Source organism: Cetorhinus maximus, chromosome 2 (genome assembly GCF_964194155.1).
Source record: "Cetorhinus maximus chromosome 2, sCetMax3.hap1.1, whole genome shotgun sequence".
Lineage (NCBI taxonomy): Eukaryota > Metazoa > Chordata > Chondrichthyes > Lamniformes > Cetorhinidae > Cetorhinus > Cetorhinus maximus.
In genome coordinates this window covers 55,780,270-55,796,462 of record NC_135880.1, presented here as the reverse complement: position 1 = coordinate 55,796,462, position 16,193 = coordinate 55,780,270, and positions in this window count along the sequence as shown.

Here is a 16,193-nt window from a genome sequence, read left to right as displayed (position 1 = left end):
AGGATGTGAGCCCAGATGGAGATGTCAGGGTGTGTGTGTGGGAGAGAGTGCTGATGTCCCTTGTGCTGCTGGTGTGTGAGATCCCTATGGACTGTCATCCTGTGATTGTTTGAGGAGCTTGTGAGAGTGTGAGCTGAGAAAGATGAGAAGGTTGACTTGCCCTGGCTGCGCGGATGAGATCATTCATCCATTTGCGGGCTGAGCTGGTGCTCACTGCCGCAGACACCTCCTCCCAAGCTGGGTTGGTGATCTTGTTGGACCTCTGCCAACCGTCGCAAGGGCAGAGAAGGTCATGGCAGACCTCGACAACATCCAGAAGGTGACCCAGCAAGGCGCCACTGAACTTGGGAAATGCACTCTACCTGCTTTTGTGGGCCATCTCACACCTGGAGCGGTCCTAGGCTGCACATATTGAAATATCTGTGTGTGGGTGAGGTTTATATATGGCACCCAGAGCAAGGATCTGCTGAGGTCATGGCGGGGCGTGCGAATCACAGGCTACCTGCCACCTAAACAGCTACTCCCAGCTGATGAATATTTAATGAGGTGAGAGGTGGACAATTGGGCGTGAAAACGTGCCATTGCCCACCCTGTGCACTTAGTCCGTGGACGGGAGAACCCCACCCTGCGCGTTTATAGTTCCGTACAAGCATATTACAAATATTACTGACATACAATGAAGTTATCACAGACATGATTCCACTCTCTGCCCCTGTTTTAATCCACGCCTGGTTTTGCACTTGGCAAAAAATTTGGAGTTAAAGTGATAGCGGGTAAGGCGAGAGAAAGACACGCTCATTTTCCCTCTTATGATTTCTGCTTTTTTCCCTTACGATGAAACTGGAAAGTTTTGGAATAATTTTCCAGCTTAAAATTTGGTGCGAATCATATGCAGGTTCATTCTTTAAAGTGCTATGAAAAAGCAATTTTATTCATGCTAAAATATGAAAAAGCTAGTTATAAATGACTCTCTGCTACATTTTCACCCTCAGCACAGCAGAATTTTAACAGGATTGTCAAATAAAGTGTGGACCCATTGGCAGGTTAAAAATATGGAAACAATTTTCTCTCTGAGTTGAATAATCTTAAATGATAAAGAAACACCAGTTTAAAATGAAATGCATTGGCCATGCTGCTCTGGGTTGCATTTGGGGGCAAGTTTCATACTTCAATAACGTCATGAAGGTTGGGATTATCGAAGATTGTGTCAGATTTCTGTTGCCTCTGCATTAATGCTGCACAAGCTGCTTCTTTACTAGTGTACCAGAAACTTAAATGTGGCATAACAAATTGTGGGAGGGGAGTTTAAGTAAGCGTGAACATGTGCATAAATGCATCTGTACCAAGTCATTCAAAGCAAATAGCATTTAACAATAAAGCATACAATTGAGTTTCAATGGGATACAGGACACTAAAATTCTGCTCATTGTTGCAAACCTGTATCGACAGGAGGCTTGAAGTAAAACAGAAAGTGGCAGATGTATTGAAGTAGGAGATACAAGAGGCAGCAAACAGGCTAACTAACAACCACACCCCACTGACCACACACAATTCTAGAAAAACAGATTCCTACATTCAGTCTTCTGAGTCAGCACATGTGAACTACAGAACTCAGTGTATTTAGATTTTAAAACTTAAAATGGAGCTTCATAATTGAAATCATCTTTTGAAAGCTACGGTCCTCACTTTAAAGTTGCAGTTGTGAAAATCATGACTTTAAGTGAAACAGCTTTAAGTGAATCATGGGCTCCCAGAGGAATCAAGGTTAAAGTTTGCAGTTCCTTTGAACACTTCACGTCCAGAAAAATCAATGTACATTTTGAAATATTGTGCCATACATGTGCAGCACTGTGTATTCTGAGCTGAAATAGCTGGCAAAATAAAATAAATAACTAAATATAAAAGAAACACTGTATAAATTCAAATTAGATAACTCTCACCAACCTCTCTTTGGGAGTCCCTCGGGCTCATGGATGACTTGCTTTATTCGACTCTATGGCTTCTGGGAAGGTTGATAAGTCCCATGAGCAAGCTCCAGACTCTGCCACATGTGGGCGTGTCAGTCAGATGTTTGGACGCATTTGTGCTCTCTCCATTGCCTTGGTTTAGCCTCTGCGTATTCCTGATGAAGTCTCTCTGTGTTCGGTGCCTTTGAACCTTCTCTCATTTTGGTCAGTTACCATGAATTGGTGGAGATGTTTGACCTCAGATGCTTTGAGGACATCCCTGAATTGTTTTGGTGGAAATGGCTTTGAGTGATTTAGAGCCTTGATGTTGGGCATGTTGGCTTGGGGGAAGACCTTGCTGTTGCACCGCCTTTCTTGCCACTGGATTTGGAGGATCAAAATAGCTGCTCTGCCTCACCTGCTGCAAATGGTTCTCACACTGGTTTTAAAATGGCTCCTACTTCACCTGCTGAAGACTTGAACAAGGGCCACACTTGGGCGCTCCAAAATTAATCAGACATTTGAAGAGGCAGCCTCTTGAAGAGTAAGTAGCATACTGTGCACCCTTTATTTTTCACCCAAATCAGCTCTGAGACAAGCAAAGCAATTTTACCTGTGTACATATGAGCAAATGAGTCTCTCTCACAGAAGGGCTTCTGTGTCCCACCCTATGTAGGCACTCCTGGGGCTTCAAAATTGAAATCAGCTTGCGAGTCAAGAAATTGACCTAGTTTTCACAGCAATGAGCAGCCCAGGCTTCAACATTTTGGTGCAAAACAAATCTGTTGGTTTGGATAACAAAAACAAAAAAAGCTAGAAAACCTCAGCAGATCTGACAGCACCTATGGAGAGGAAGACAGAGTTAACGTTTCAAGTCCATATTACTCTTCATCAGGACTGAAGAGAAATAGAAATGAGGTGAAATATAAACTGTTTAAGGAGGGTGGGGCAGGTGGAGCTGCATAGAGGGCTCGTGATAGGTGCCACTTCTCTTCCAGGAATGCCTACCTTGAAGAAGTACTGCACTTCTCTCCAACAGGACTTCTGCTTGTCCCTTTTGCCCGGTTCACCTTCATTGCTTTCCATTTCTCTCCTGGTGTTTGCAATCTGTCCTTTGCCTCCACCTATCGCGAGCCCTCTATCCAGCCCCACCTGTCCCACCCACTTAAACAGCTTACATTTCACCTCATTTCTATTTCTCTTCAGTTCTGATGAAGAGTCATACGGAATCAAAATGTTAACTCTGTCTTCCTCTCCACAGATGCTGTCAGACCTGCTGAGTTTTTCCAGCTATTTTTGTTTTTGTTGGTTTGAATACTCTTTCTTCAGGACTTTGCTTCAACATTTTTCACAAAATAATCAAAATTCCCTCAAGTGCAGACAAACACCTCACTTTCTTCGCAATGGTGCCAATCAGGTCATGGGACCCAACAGCAGGTCAATGTCAAACGAGCTGATACATGATGACGATGCGCGATGATGATGCCAATAACGTTGACAACTTAAAAACATAAATCGCGACATAAAATCAGAGAAACAGGCCCTCAGGAATAAACAACTTTTATATAAAACGACATTAAGAAGGGCGACTTAAAGCGAGGATTTACTGCACATTTAAAAATGATCAGCTGTTCTTTGCGTCAAACAGGGTAATGCATTGCAATCTGTTATTGCCTTTGAGGATGCTTTATACAAAAAGCAATTTCAAATTTAAAAGTATTTTTACACATTATCAGTAATACCCAACTGTCCATATATTTATTTGAATCTCAGTACTGTTTAACCCTGTATCCACTGTCATTCCCCCAAATAAAATACAGCAACTTTGCAGATGAGAATAAACAGGTGACCAAGAGATTACATTAGTTTTGCCATGGAATTTGCTTTAAATTAGTCAAAGTAGCATAAATGATCGAGGAATTGTGTTGAGCATTAGTTAAGTTTCCACAACTTTTAACACTAGTTTAAAAACATTGCACTTACAAATTGAAATTATAATCATGGTGAGTTCTACCAGATGTGCCCATTTGCGAAAGCTTCCATCAGGCTCTTCAAATGAAGCATTTTTTTAGGTGCAAAAGCACTAGTAGGCATGTTTTGTGTACTGTAATAATTCTGTGATTTAAAAAATTATTTAATTTACTAAGAAACTAACTAATGCACACTAATTAAACTGGTAAAAGATTTGGCATAACTTTTTTAAAGTCATTTTCAGTGATTTAAAATCAGGTACTCACAGGTAGTTGTTTGACACTTGTTAAAATTATGTGATATGCCTGTTTTCAGCTGTATAAATGGAACTGCACCAGGTGACAATTCTTAAGTACATCTAGCAAAGTTTTTTTTTGTGTTGCATTACATTTCCCACTTGTACAGGCCTGTGGAAGGTTTTGCAGTTGTGGTTATGCAAATAAGTTTGAGCAGAAAGTTGAACCATAACATTACTTGGAAAAGCAGTGCAAGTTCAAGTGCAATTTGTGCCCAAATTGGAGATTGTATTCAAAGTGGAAACTCTACCCCAACAAGCCTAAGTCCAAAGCAGTTGCATAAAATTTAGTTCAAATTAGCAGTAACACTTAGAGGGGTGGCAGAGATGGCTGGTGCTGGAGACAGAAATGTTGCACCGATACAGCAAAAGATGTTTTTCTGAGTTGAGATTAAGGCGCATTATTGGAAAAGAGGAAACTTAAACCTGTGCTCATCTCATGCTTCAGGCAAAGTTGGTGCGCTTAATGCTGACAGGAGCGCAAATATTGAAACATTTCAGTCTAGAAAAATTCATGGTTGCGTGATTCAAAAATATTTTAATTGTTCTTTATGAATGTAAACATTTACAGAAAAATATTTTCAAAATCAACTGAAATATTATGTAATTACATGGAAGCAAGAACTCCGGAGCGAAGAAGATCAGCAGTGTGGCCTCTGAATACTGAGTTGACATACTCCAGTCCAATGGACGTACAGTGGAGACATGCACTATGATCACATCAAACCAATCCTCTAGCTGAGAGTTGGGGAAGTGATGGTGTAATGGTATTGTTGCTGGACTGATCCCAGGACCCAGGCTAATGCTCTAGGGACCCGGGTTTGAATCCTACCATGGTGGAATTTGAATTTAAAAACAAAATTTGGATTAAAAGTCTAATGATGACCATGATGCCATTGTTGATTGTTGTAAAAACCCACCTGGTAAGGAAATCTGTCATCCTTACCATGTGACCCCAGGCCCATAGCAATGTGGTTGACTCTTAAATGACCTAGTTGTAAGCCACTCAGGTGTAAAGTCATGGACTGCAGTTGTTCAAGAAGGCAGCTCACTACCACCTTCTCGAGGGCAACTAGGGATGGGCAATAAATGCTGGCCCAGCCAGTGAAGCCCACATCCATGAATAAAATATTTTTTAAAAAAGGATGATGACCTGTCCACATTAAAAAATGGATTTCATTATGAAAACAAGCAGAAGCACAGAAGCACAATCTTCTGGAGGTAAAAACAGTGGATTTTTAGTGCAACTCAGCACAGAAGGGAGAAGCAGCAGCAGAAGGAAACATAGAAGCAAAGATTTAGATAACCACAATTGTTATGAAAATGCTTTCAAGAGCTTTACTATGTATTAAAGCTTCTCCTAGAGCACATTTCTGACTGTTGGTTTATTTTCCAGCCAGCATTGCTCATCCTTACTGTTTACAGCTTGACTGCCCACATGCTAACAATTACAGACCACAACACACAATCTCTCTGTCGCCGCTCACTAGACTGCCCTGACATCAGATAATCAAACTTACCACCACTTATTAAATGCTTTCTTTGAAGCATCTTTCTCTTTACTTGCTCCAGCTTCAGATCCTGACCTCTCATCTCTCAGTGGTGTTTTCTAAAATCTTCCCCCTGACCCCTTTCAATAGCTTGGGTCTTTCTATAATCAGCCTCCTCCACACTATAACTGGATAAGAGCTCAGACATCACTGAATGCTGGTCATAGAACAAGGACACAAGCAAAATCAAATTTCTACCAGCAAAGAAATGAATGGACTTTTGGCAAAGTAAATCCACTCTAAGATTTTTGAATCAAGCAGATAAGAAAGGCCTTGGGTAACAATCTCAGGTTGACTAGGGATCAAATTTTATTGTTCCTACTGGCTATGGTGTAAAGCATGTGGCCAACCCATTTCTTGGTCAGTGGGAGCACTTAAAATTGACCATCTGATCATGTTTGGGGTTGTGACAGGCAATGGTGTCAGCACAGTTGGGGAAGGGAGCCAGGGTTCCAGAACTGATTAGTCTACTACAAAATAAAATTCTACATATATTGACGCCTGTGCTGCACCCCAGGATCAAATAGCTGTTGACATTCACATATGAAGAATGAGCATGTGGCAAAGTTTTGGGTGGGGTGCTGGTATCCACGGAAATGTACTTCAGATGAATCATTATTTTTGGGAAAGGAAGGAAATGCAGAGAATTGAAATTGTTCTGTTCAACATTAGTAATAAACAACAGAGCTGATTCCACCATTGGGTACTTCCATCAGGGAATGGTGCTTGCAGGAATGTAGGTCAGGGAACTGTGGACCCCAGCAGGGCCAGGGGAGAGAAATCATGGGCCCTGACACTTCTCTTGTTTCCAGGCCCCTTATCCCACCCCCAAATCCCTTTAACCCTCCCCCTCAGATTCTTCGAGTGCCCAGAATTGGGAACCATAGCCACAATGTGGTTGAACCATTTTATATAGGTTTAGCAAAACTTCTTGGCTTTTGGACTCTATGCCTCTATTTATAAAGCCCATTAAGAGCTTAGGTTTCAATATGATACACTTTACAACCACAGCTTTGTCAGACAATTACTTACAACTTGGTCATTCATATTATGCAATCAGCTTTGCGTCTTTGAACCTGGCCCTAAGCAATATCCGGACAGCAACATCCAAAAGACTTGAACCGTGAGCACCACAAACAACAATCCCATGTTCAAATGAGACTATCGTGAACTGACAATGACAAATTGTATTGACGCATGTCCATTGGTTTCACTTACAAGTTTAAAAATGGAAAAACCTTCCAATAAATTAGCACCAAACAATTGACCTGCGATAATGTGCTATTTCCATCCATAAGTGAGCTTTGTTAACAGAAAAATTACACTGTCCATTGAGTGAGAAATATTTTCACATTTGAAATTGAAACTAACCACACTTATACATGCCCAGCATGGAGCATATAATAGGAGAGCAAAGTACTGCAGACGCTGGAAATCTGAAATATAAACAGAAAATAACCTGCAGGCCAAGCAGCAGCTGTGGAGACAGAAACAGAGTCAATGCTTCAGGTCCATGGTCTGCATTAGTTTTGATGAAGGATCACTGACCTCTGTTTCTCTCTGCACAGATGCTGCCAGACATGCTGAACTTTTTCAACACTTCCCGCTTCTATTGGAGCAAAAACAATCCCCTTTATCAGCCCTCCAAAAAACAATCAGACTTCTTGCGAGTCTCTCATTCCCCTTCAGCAGGAAACCCAGCAGCTGCCCGAGAGCTGGTTTGGCATAACATAGAACCATAGACAAGGTACGGTGCAGAAAGAGGCCATTCAGCCTGTCGTGTCTGCGCTGGCTAAAAAGAGAAAAAAGAAACTTGCTGTTCATTTTAATCCCACTTTCCAGCGCCTGGTCCATAGTCTTGCAGGTTACAGCACTTCAGATGCAGATCCAGGTATCTTTAAAATGAGTTGAGCATTTTAGCCTCAACCACCAATTTAGTCAGTGAATTCCAGATGCCCACCACCCTCTGGGTGAAAGGTTTTTCCTCATGTCCCCTCTAATTCTTCTCCCACTCACCTTAAATCAATGCGCCTTGGTAATTGACTCCTCAGCTAGGGGACACAAGTCTTTCCTGTCTACCCTATCAAGGCCCCTCATAATTTTGTACACCTCAATTAAGCCACCCCTCAGTCTTCTCTGTTCTAAGGAAAACAACCCTTGCCTATCCAATCTCTCCTCATAATTGCAATTTTCAAGCCCTGGCAACATTCTTGTAAATCTCCTCTGCACTCTCTCCAGAGCAATTATGTCCTTCCTGTAATGTGGTGACCAGAACTGTACACAAAATTTCAGCTGTGGCCTAACCAGCATTTTATACAGTTCTATCATTGCATCACAGCATTTGTATTCAATATCCCCATTAAAAGACAGCATTCCATATGCTTTCTTGACCACTTTGACCACCTGTCCTACCACCTTCAAGGACCTGTGGACATGCACCCCAAGATCTCTCACTTCCTCAACCCTTCTCAGTAATTTCACATTTATTGAGTATCCCTTTGTTTTGTTTGCCTTCCGCAATTGCATTACTTTTCTGGATTGAATTCCATTTTGTACTTCTCTGCCAGCTCAGCCAAACCATTGATATCATTCTGGAGTCGACAGCTATCCTCTTCACTATCAATGACATGGCCAATTTTTGTGTCATCTGCAAATTTCCCGATCGTGCCTCCCACATTTAAGTCTAAATCTTTTATATATACAACAAACAGCAAGGGCCCCAACACTGGTACCTGTGGAACACCACTGGAAACCGTTTTCCATTCACAAAAACAACCATCGACCATTACCCTTTGTTTCCTGTCACTGCGCCAACTTTGGATCCAACCTGCCAACTTCCCCTGTATCCCATGAGATCTCATTTTCCTGACCAGTCTGATCAGTAATGCCTTACTGAAATCAATGTAGACAACTTCCATTGCACTACCCTCATCAATCCTCCTTATTACTTTCTCAAAAATTCTATTAAGTTAGCAAGACACGATCTTCTCCAAACAAACTATGCTGACTATCCCTGATCAATCTGTGCCTTTCTAAGTGACAGTTTATCCTATTTATCAGAATTATCTCCAATAATTTGCCCACCACCTAAGTCAGACTGAACGGCCTATAATTTTCTGGCCTATCCCTCGCATCCTTTTTAAATAATGGTATGACGTTCGCAGACCTCCAGTCCTCTGGGACCTCCTATATCTAGTGAGGATTGGAAAATGATCCTCAGAGCATCTGCTATTTCCTCCCTGGCTTCCTTCAACAGCCTGGGATACAATCCATCTGGCCCTGGTGATATATCCACCTTCAAGGATGCCAGTCCCTCCAGTACTTCCTCTGTCACTATGCTTATTGTATCTAGTATTTCACACCCCTCCTCTTTAACTAGGATGTCTGCATCATCCCTCTTCTTAGTGCAGGCAGGAACAAAGTATTCCCACATCTTTCATGTCAAACCACAAGTTATCATGTACATCCCTGATAGGCCCTAACTTTTTCTTAGTTATTTTCTTGCACTTAATGTACTGGTAAAACATTTTAAGATTTTCTTTGATTTTAACTGTCAATATTGTTTCGTATCCTCTCTTTGCTTTCCTAATTTCCATTTTTACTTCACCCCTGTACTTGCTATACTCCTGTAGGCTTTCGACAGTATTAAGTCTTTTGTTACTGTCATAAGCTTTCTTTTTCTGCTTTAACTTGGCCTGTATGCTTCTGGATAACCAGGGGGCTCTAGATTTGGTAGTACCACGTTTTTCCTTTGTGGGGACATGTCTACACTGTGCCTGTGGAATCTCACCTTTGAATGCCTCCCACTGATTTGACACAGTTTTTCCTTCTAATAGAGTCCATTCTCACCAGCTCACCTCTCAGCTTTGTAAAATTTATCTTCCCCCAATTTAGAGCTTTTACTCCTGTCCATCTTTGTCTTTTTCCATAATAATGCTAAATCTAACTGTATTATGGTCACTATCTCCAAAATGGTCCTTTACTGCTACTTCATCCAATTGCCCAGCTTAATTTCCTAAGACTAAATCTAGAATTGCACCTTCTCTCATTGGGCTTGTTACGTGCTGGCTAAAAAAGTTCTCTTGAATGCACTTCAAGAATATTGCACCCACTGTGCCCTTCACACTATTCGTATCCCAATTAATATTAGGGTAGTTGAAGTCCCCAACGATTACTGTCCTATTGTTTTTGCACTCAGAAATCTGTCTTCATATTTGCTCTTCTAACTCCCATCCACTATTTGGGGGTTTATAGTACACTCCTAGCAGTGTGGCTGCCCCTTTTTTATTTCTGAGCTCAACCCATAAGGCCTCATTTGATGCTTCATTTAATATCTCATCCCTCCTCACAGCTGTAATTGATTCTTTAACCTACAATGCTGTACCCCCACCTTTTTTATCCCCCTCTCTATCCTGCCTGAAAACTCTATATCTAGAGATGCTGAGCTGCCATTTTTGCCCCTCCTTAAGCCAAGTTTCCAATATAGCGATGATATCATGCTGCCATGTGTCTATCTGTGCCCTCAGCTCATCGGCTTTGTTTACTATGCTCCTTGCATTTACATATATACCATTTAACAGTGCCAATTCCTGTACTGTACACTTTTTAACTTGTGCTGCTTCTGTCTTTCAGAGTCACTCAGTAATTCTCCATTTCTCATTCCCTGTTCTGAGTTTGCCCTCAGGTACCCATCCCCCTGCCAATCTAGTTTAAATCCCCCCCCCCACAAACACACACACACACACTCACACACACAGCCCCCCCTCCCACCCCGCCCCCGCAACAGCACTAGCAAATCTCCCTGCAAGGATATTAATCCCAGTCCTGTTCACGTGTGGACTGTCTGGCTTGCACAGGTCCCACCTTCCCCTGAACCAGTCTCAATGCCTCAGAAATCTGGTGCCCTCCCTCCTAAACCACCTAAACATGAATTTCAAAAAAAAAAGTTACGGTATGAAGAAAAATTAAACAGCGATGTAAAAGCAATAAATTGATAATTTAAAAAAGAGTAATTAATAAAAATGACCATTTCAAAGTGCCAAGTAGCAGATCTAACTAATAAAATCATTTTTGCCTTTTTACTTTTGAGGCAGAGTTAAAGGAACAGACGAAGCCCTAACTCCTTATCACCAGGGAAGAGGGAGGTGATCAGGCCAAGCTAAGGACTTGGATTTAACTAGCACTAACCTTGCGTTCACCACTGGTGGAACACACTCTGAGCTGACCTTGGCAGAATTCATACAAAAGTGGGGGTCGGAAGCGGGTTGCCTTTCAGCCTGGGTTTTCCTCCTCACTTGCCCCAGTATGTGGATAGGTGTTTTGGGGACGGAGGGGGAGTTGGGGAAGGGTGCATGTGTATGTGTCCCTGCACTGAGCAGCCTCTGTAGCCTCTGTGTATGTGTGTCAATGTGTCTGGCTCAATCCCAGTCTCAGGGTCTCTCTCTCTCTTTTACACACTCACTCACTCACACACACTCACTCACTGACTCTCACACACACACACTCACTCTCTCATACACATTCACTTAAGCTTTCACACGCACTTTCTCTCACACACACTCACTTTCTCTCACACACACATTCTCTCACAATCTCACACACTCGCTCTCTCTCACACAAACTCACTCTCCCTCTCTCACCCTCTCAATCTCTCAAACACACACTCATTCTCTCTCTTACACACTTTCAATCTCTCACACACTCACTCACTCTTTGCAGCTTTAGTGAAAAAGACCAAGCTTCTCAGGTTTCTCTTCCTAATTCTTCCCCATCATCCTTCGTAATATCCTGGTGAACCTACAATGCCCCTTTTCTATTATTTCAATATCCTTTCTATTTGAGGGTGTTCAAATGCTCCCCCTCTCTATTCCCTCACTCTCTCCCCCTCTCTCTACCTCTCACCCTAACACCCCTCACTCTTTCCCCCTCTGTCTCTCTCACACTCTCCTTCTCTCTCCCTCTCATCTCTCCCCCCTCACTCTTACCCACCTCTCTCCCTCACTCTCATCCTCCGTCTCCCTTTCACTTTCCCTCCCTCTCACTCTTTCCCCCTCTCTCTCCCCCTCTCCTCATTCTCTCCCCTTCTCTTTCCCTCTCACTCTTTCCTCCTCTCTCTCCCTCACTCTCTCCCCCACTCTCCCTCTCACTCTCTTCCCCTCTCACTAACTCCTCTCTCTCCATCTCACTCTGCCCCTCCTGCTCACTCACTCTCTGTCTCCCTCTCTCATGTTTTCCTCGGCTCATTTCCTTGCAGCCCATTCTCCTATTGGGCCAGCCCACTGCTCAAGCTGGGGCTATTCGCTGATTTTCCCTGTATGTGGAAAAACCCCGCACATCTTCTGCTCTGATGAGTAGCAATGAATTGGATTGTGAATCAGCCTGTCATAAGCTGATGGACTGGGGTTTCTAACCCTCCTGGAATGACCCAGAGTTTCCCAGAATGAGGGTGTTCCCTGTGCACTCTCCCCAATAGCTCGGATAATCAGTAAGTTTCTTTTCAAACTGCATGTCAAATCCACACCTCCACCCCCATCTCTATCCCCCCCCATCCCCCTCCCGATCCTCGCCGCACGGCGCTGGAACCAGGTGGAGTACAGTTGGGAGGGGTAGGGGATCCATAAATCTATTTTGTTTATTCATTTATGGGAGGTGGGCCATCACTGGCTGGGCCAGCATTTATTGCTCATCCCTAATTGCCCTTGAGAAGGTGATGTGGAGCTGCCTTCTTGAACCGCTGCAGTTCATGTGGTGTAGGTACACCCACAGGGCTGTTAGGGAGGGAGTTCCAGGATTTTGACCCAGCAACAGTGAAGGAACGGCAATATATTTCCAAGTCAGGATGGTGAGTGGTTTGGAGAGGAACTTCCAGGTGGTGGTGTTCCCATGTATCTGCTGCCCTCGTCCTTCTGGTTGGTAGTGGCCGTGGATTTGGAAGGTGCTGCAAAGCCCAGCATGGGGTCGACGGGGTGGAGTGTGGGTGGGGGTGGGGGGGGGAGGGGGGGGTGGCACTTGCAGTTGGTGCACTGCCCCTGGTGTGCCTGCCTGGTGGATCTCCCTGGAGCATTGGAGGAAGCTGCCAATTAGGATACTGTGTCCAGGAGCTCTGTCGAATCAGGAAAAACGGCCGTGTTACAGAGTCAGATGTGGACATGGCTTTCTGCTGCCTGTGCAGAGTGGGTGGTGCTGCCAGTAACGCAAAAGCTGCGATTTAAGCCCGTGGGTCCTGGGCCCCCTGAGGGCATGCAGCACTCACTCACTCACTACCCCCATGGTGTGAGGCGGCCACTTGAGAGAGGGGAGGTGCTGTCTGAGCCCAGGGTCCCCCCGAAGGCACGGGTCCCGGTGATTAGCACCGTCTGCACCCTCCTCTCCCAGACCCTGGACCACAGCCCATGATTTTCCATACCATTAAATGGAAGGTAAGCAGCTGGATGCCTGCAATTTCCCAATTTTACATCCCGTGTCACATTACTGTTTGTGAATGGTGCCCGATTGAAGAATCAGCCCTGATGTGCTCAGATTAAATTCTATGTCTGTTATTTTAATAAAGGCTTTAAGCCTTTAAAAAATAAACAGGTCAGTGACTCTGTTACAATGCCAGGCTGGAATTTCATGCCAACACTTCAGGGCATTTGTTGCTCAAGTTCTCTCTATAGTTTCTTGGGACATTTTGCATTTTAAATATGCTGCGTGAATGCCCATTGTTGTTACAATTTCAACTCAGGAACTTTTATAACAACAATAAACATGTTTTTTTTTTAGTGGTTTTAGACAATCCAGTTTCAGTCACATCCATTTCACCTGCGCTCCATTGAAGCCTGGAGCTGCTTTCTTTCAAGTGGTTTTATAACTGAATGTGGAGCTGATCCCAAAGACGCTCCTTATTCACATGCATTTTACATTAGGAATAAAGTGACTTCAAGATTTCATCTTATAATTATAAAAGAATTTTCTAAAGGCGTTTCTCCACTGCAAGCTACAGTTAGAAAGGTTTGCGGAAGAGGTTTCCATCTTCATAACTATTCCACATGTGAGATTCCAAGTAAGTGGAATGTATATTATCCTCTGGATACTGTGAATTTTCTGGCATTAGTTAGGTTTCACACCATCCTCGTCCCCCCTTCAATTTTCAATCATTTGCTCCCCCTATTTAAGTTCCTCTGGAGCCAAACAGAAAAAGCACCCCAGTCTCCAGATCTCTGCCAATTATTCTGTGCAGCTGCTCAATAGGAGCTGAGTAAGTGTAGACTGTTTTAGCTTTGTTCCTAATTTGTACTCTTTCTTGAGAGAAAGCACCTCACCTCTGCTAGGCCTTTAGCCTAACAGCATGGCAGAGATGAGGAAATCATTGGCAGAGGAATGACAGAGCCCTGCTATTGCATGGTACAGTATATGTACATGGGGAGATGAGCAGTAGGATGAGTAGCAAAGATAGTCAATATTATAGCCCATTGACAATGGGCCAAATCTTCCTGTCTCCTGATCGTCGGAGACCAGACGTACAACTAAAGATGCACATTGGGACCCTGTGGAATTCCTGATGCATGGACCTACATGGGATTTGCCCAGGAAGTTTCAACTTCTGATAGACAATTCCCCTGCTCCCCAGAGAATGCCTCCGCTCTGAGTTAGATTAAATTCTATTAAATGTTAGACAGATTAAAACCTCGTTTCACAAGTGGGTAACTCCACAACTGACCCATCCCATCACCACCCCCTTTGAACCCCACCCGCCGGCTACTCCCCCACCAGACTAACCCTCCAACTAGACCCAACTACGCCTCCTGTTCTGACTACCCCCCAGCCCAACCTGACTATCCACTTACCCAGCTCACCCACCTACTACTTCACCCACTTACCCACCTTACCCAACCTACCCACCTACCCATTCACTCACTCATCCACTCATCCAATTACCAATTCACTAACATTCAGACAGGACCTTTAAACTCACCATAAGGCAGCTAGTGCTGTAAAAAGGGCCATGTCCTGTCTCCCACTGACTCTACTCTGCTTCATTGGGTTTCCGCTGCCCATTTCTGTGAAAGCCAAACTCGGAGACTCCTGCAGAAATGCACAGCAGCATTGCGTTGCAAGTATTTTCGAGCACATTGGCCGCTCTTTGGAAGGTCTGGGCCATTGTCTCTGCAATGGTATCATTTACTATGCACTTGTACACAAGTTATAACCAGGGTCAAAGGAAATTGCAGGTAGGTCTGTTTTGTGGCTGTTATAGGAATTCATGTTTTTATTTTCAGCGAATTTATCCAATTCTAAGATGTAACTTTTTAAAATAAGCAATGACAGAGGACTGGTTTTTAATTCCCTGGGGGCAGAATTTTCTGGCTGGCGGGGTGGGGGGGCGGAGTGGGAGCGGGAGCGGGTGGGCGTGGACCTGAGCGCTGCCTACGATCGGATCTGAGCCGCCATTTTACGTGGACTGGCCAATTAAGGCCCTCCCAGTGTGAATCGTGGTTGCTGAGGACAGCAGGAGTGGGTGGGCGGTGGCGGGACTGTAATGACAACCGGGTCCAATGGCGACCTGGCGCCTGTTTCAAAAAGCTGCTGCAGTCTTTCAAAGGCTGTGAATCACGGCCAGTGGAAGGTCTCCCCAGAGCGCTGCTGGTGAGCAGGCCAGGCAGGAGGGTAGGGCAGGGGGGCATTGTGCCCCTCGTTTTTCTGATGATTGCTTTGCTGCCCTCCTTGAGGAGGTGGCAGCAAGCCAGAAGGTGCTGGCCCCCCAGGAGGGAAGGAGGAGGCCCCCCCCACATGACCAAATGTGCCTGGGAGGAGGTGGCGGAGGTGGTGAGCTCCCACAATGTGATGCTGCGCACCTGGGTCCAGAGTCGCAAGCGCTTCAACGACCTGCTGCGCTCAGGAAGGGTGAGTACCATATTGGCATTGGTCACTTAAACCAGCAGGTAGGCTTTCCCCCTTGGCGCAACCCCCCAACCACCCCCCCCCCCCCGCCCCCCCCAACCCTGCCCAAGTCCGAGTGTAGTAGTGACTGCATTGAATCATTGACATCATGTGTCCTTCGCTGGGTGGGCCAGCAGATATTGCCCATGCTGAGGTCACCCTGAGAGGTTGGTAAAGAGATGGGTTCTGCCCCCTCAGCATGTGGTACACTGAGACCCACATTACTGTTTTGGGGGCAGCTGCACCTTGGCGCAGAGCTGGAACTCCAGGACATGTCAAAGCCAGGGTGATGATATGCTGGGAGGGGAGCTGCAAGATGGCGTTGGCACAGATCAATCTGTTGTCCTCTGCGCTCCACGTGCTTGCGCCTCCTTGATATGGAAGGTTAGACCGTGTGGTGCCTAATGTGATGTAGGCAGCATTTGGCCAAGGGGGGTGGGGGGTTGGGGGGACAGACCTAGCATCTTTGTGCGAGTGTTCAGCAGCAGCGAGGTGAAAAGATACTGGAGCGCC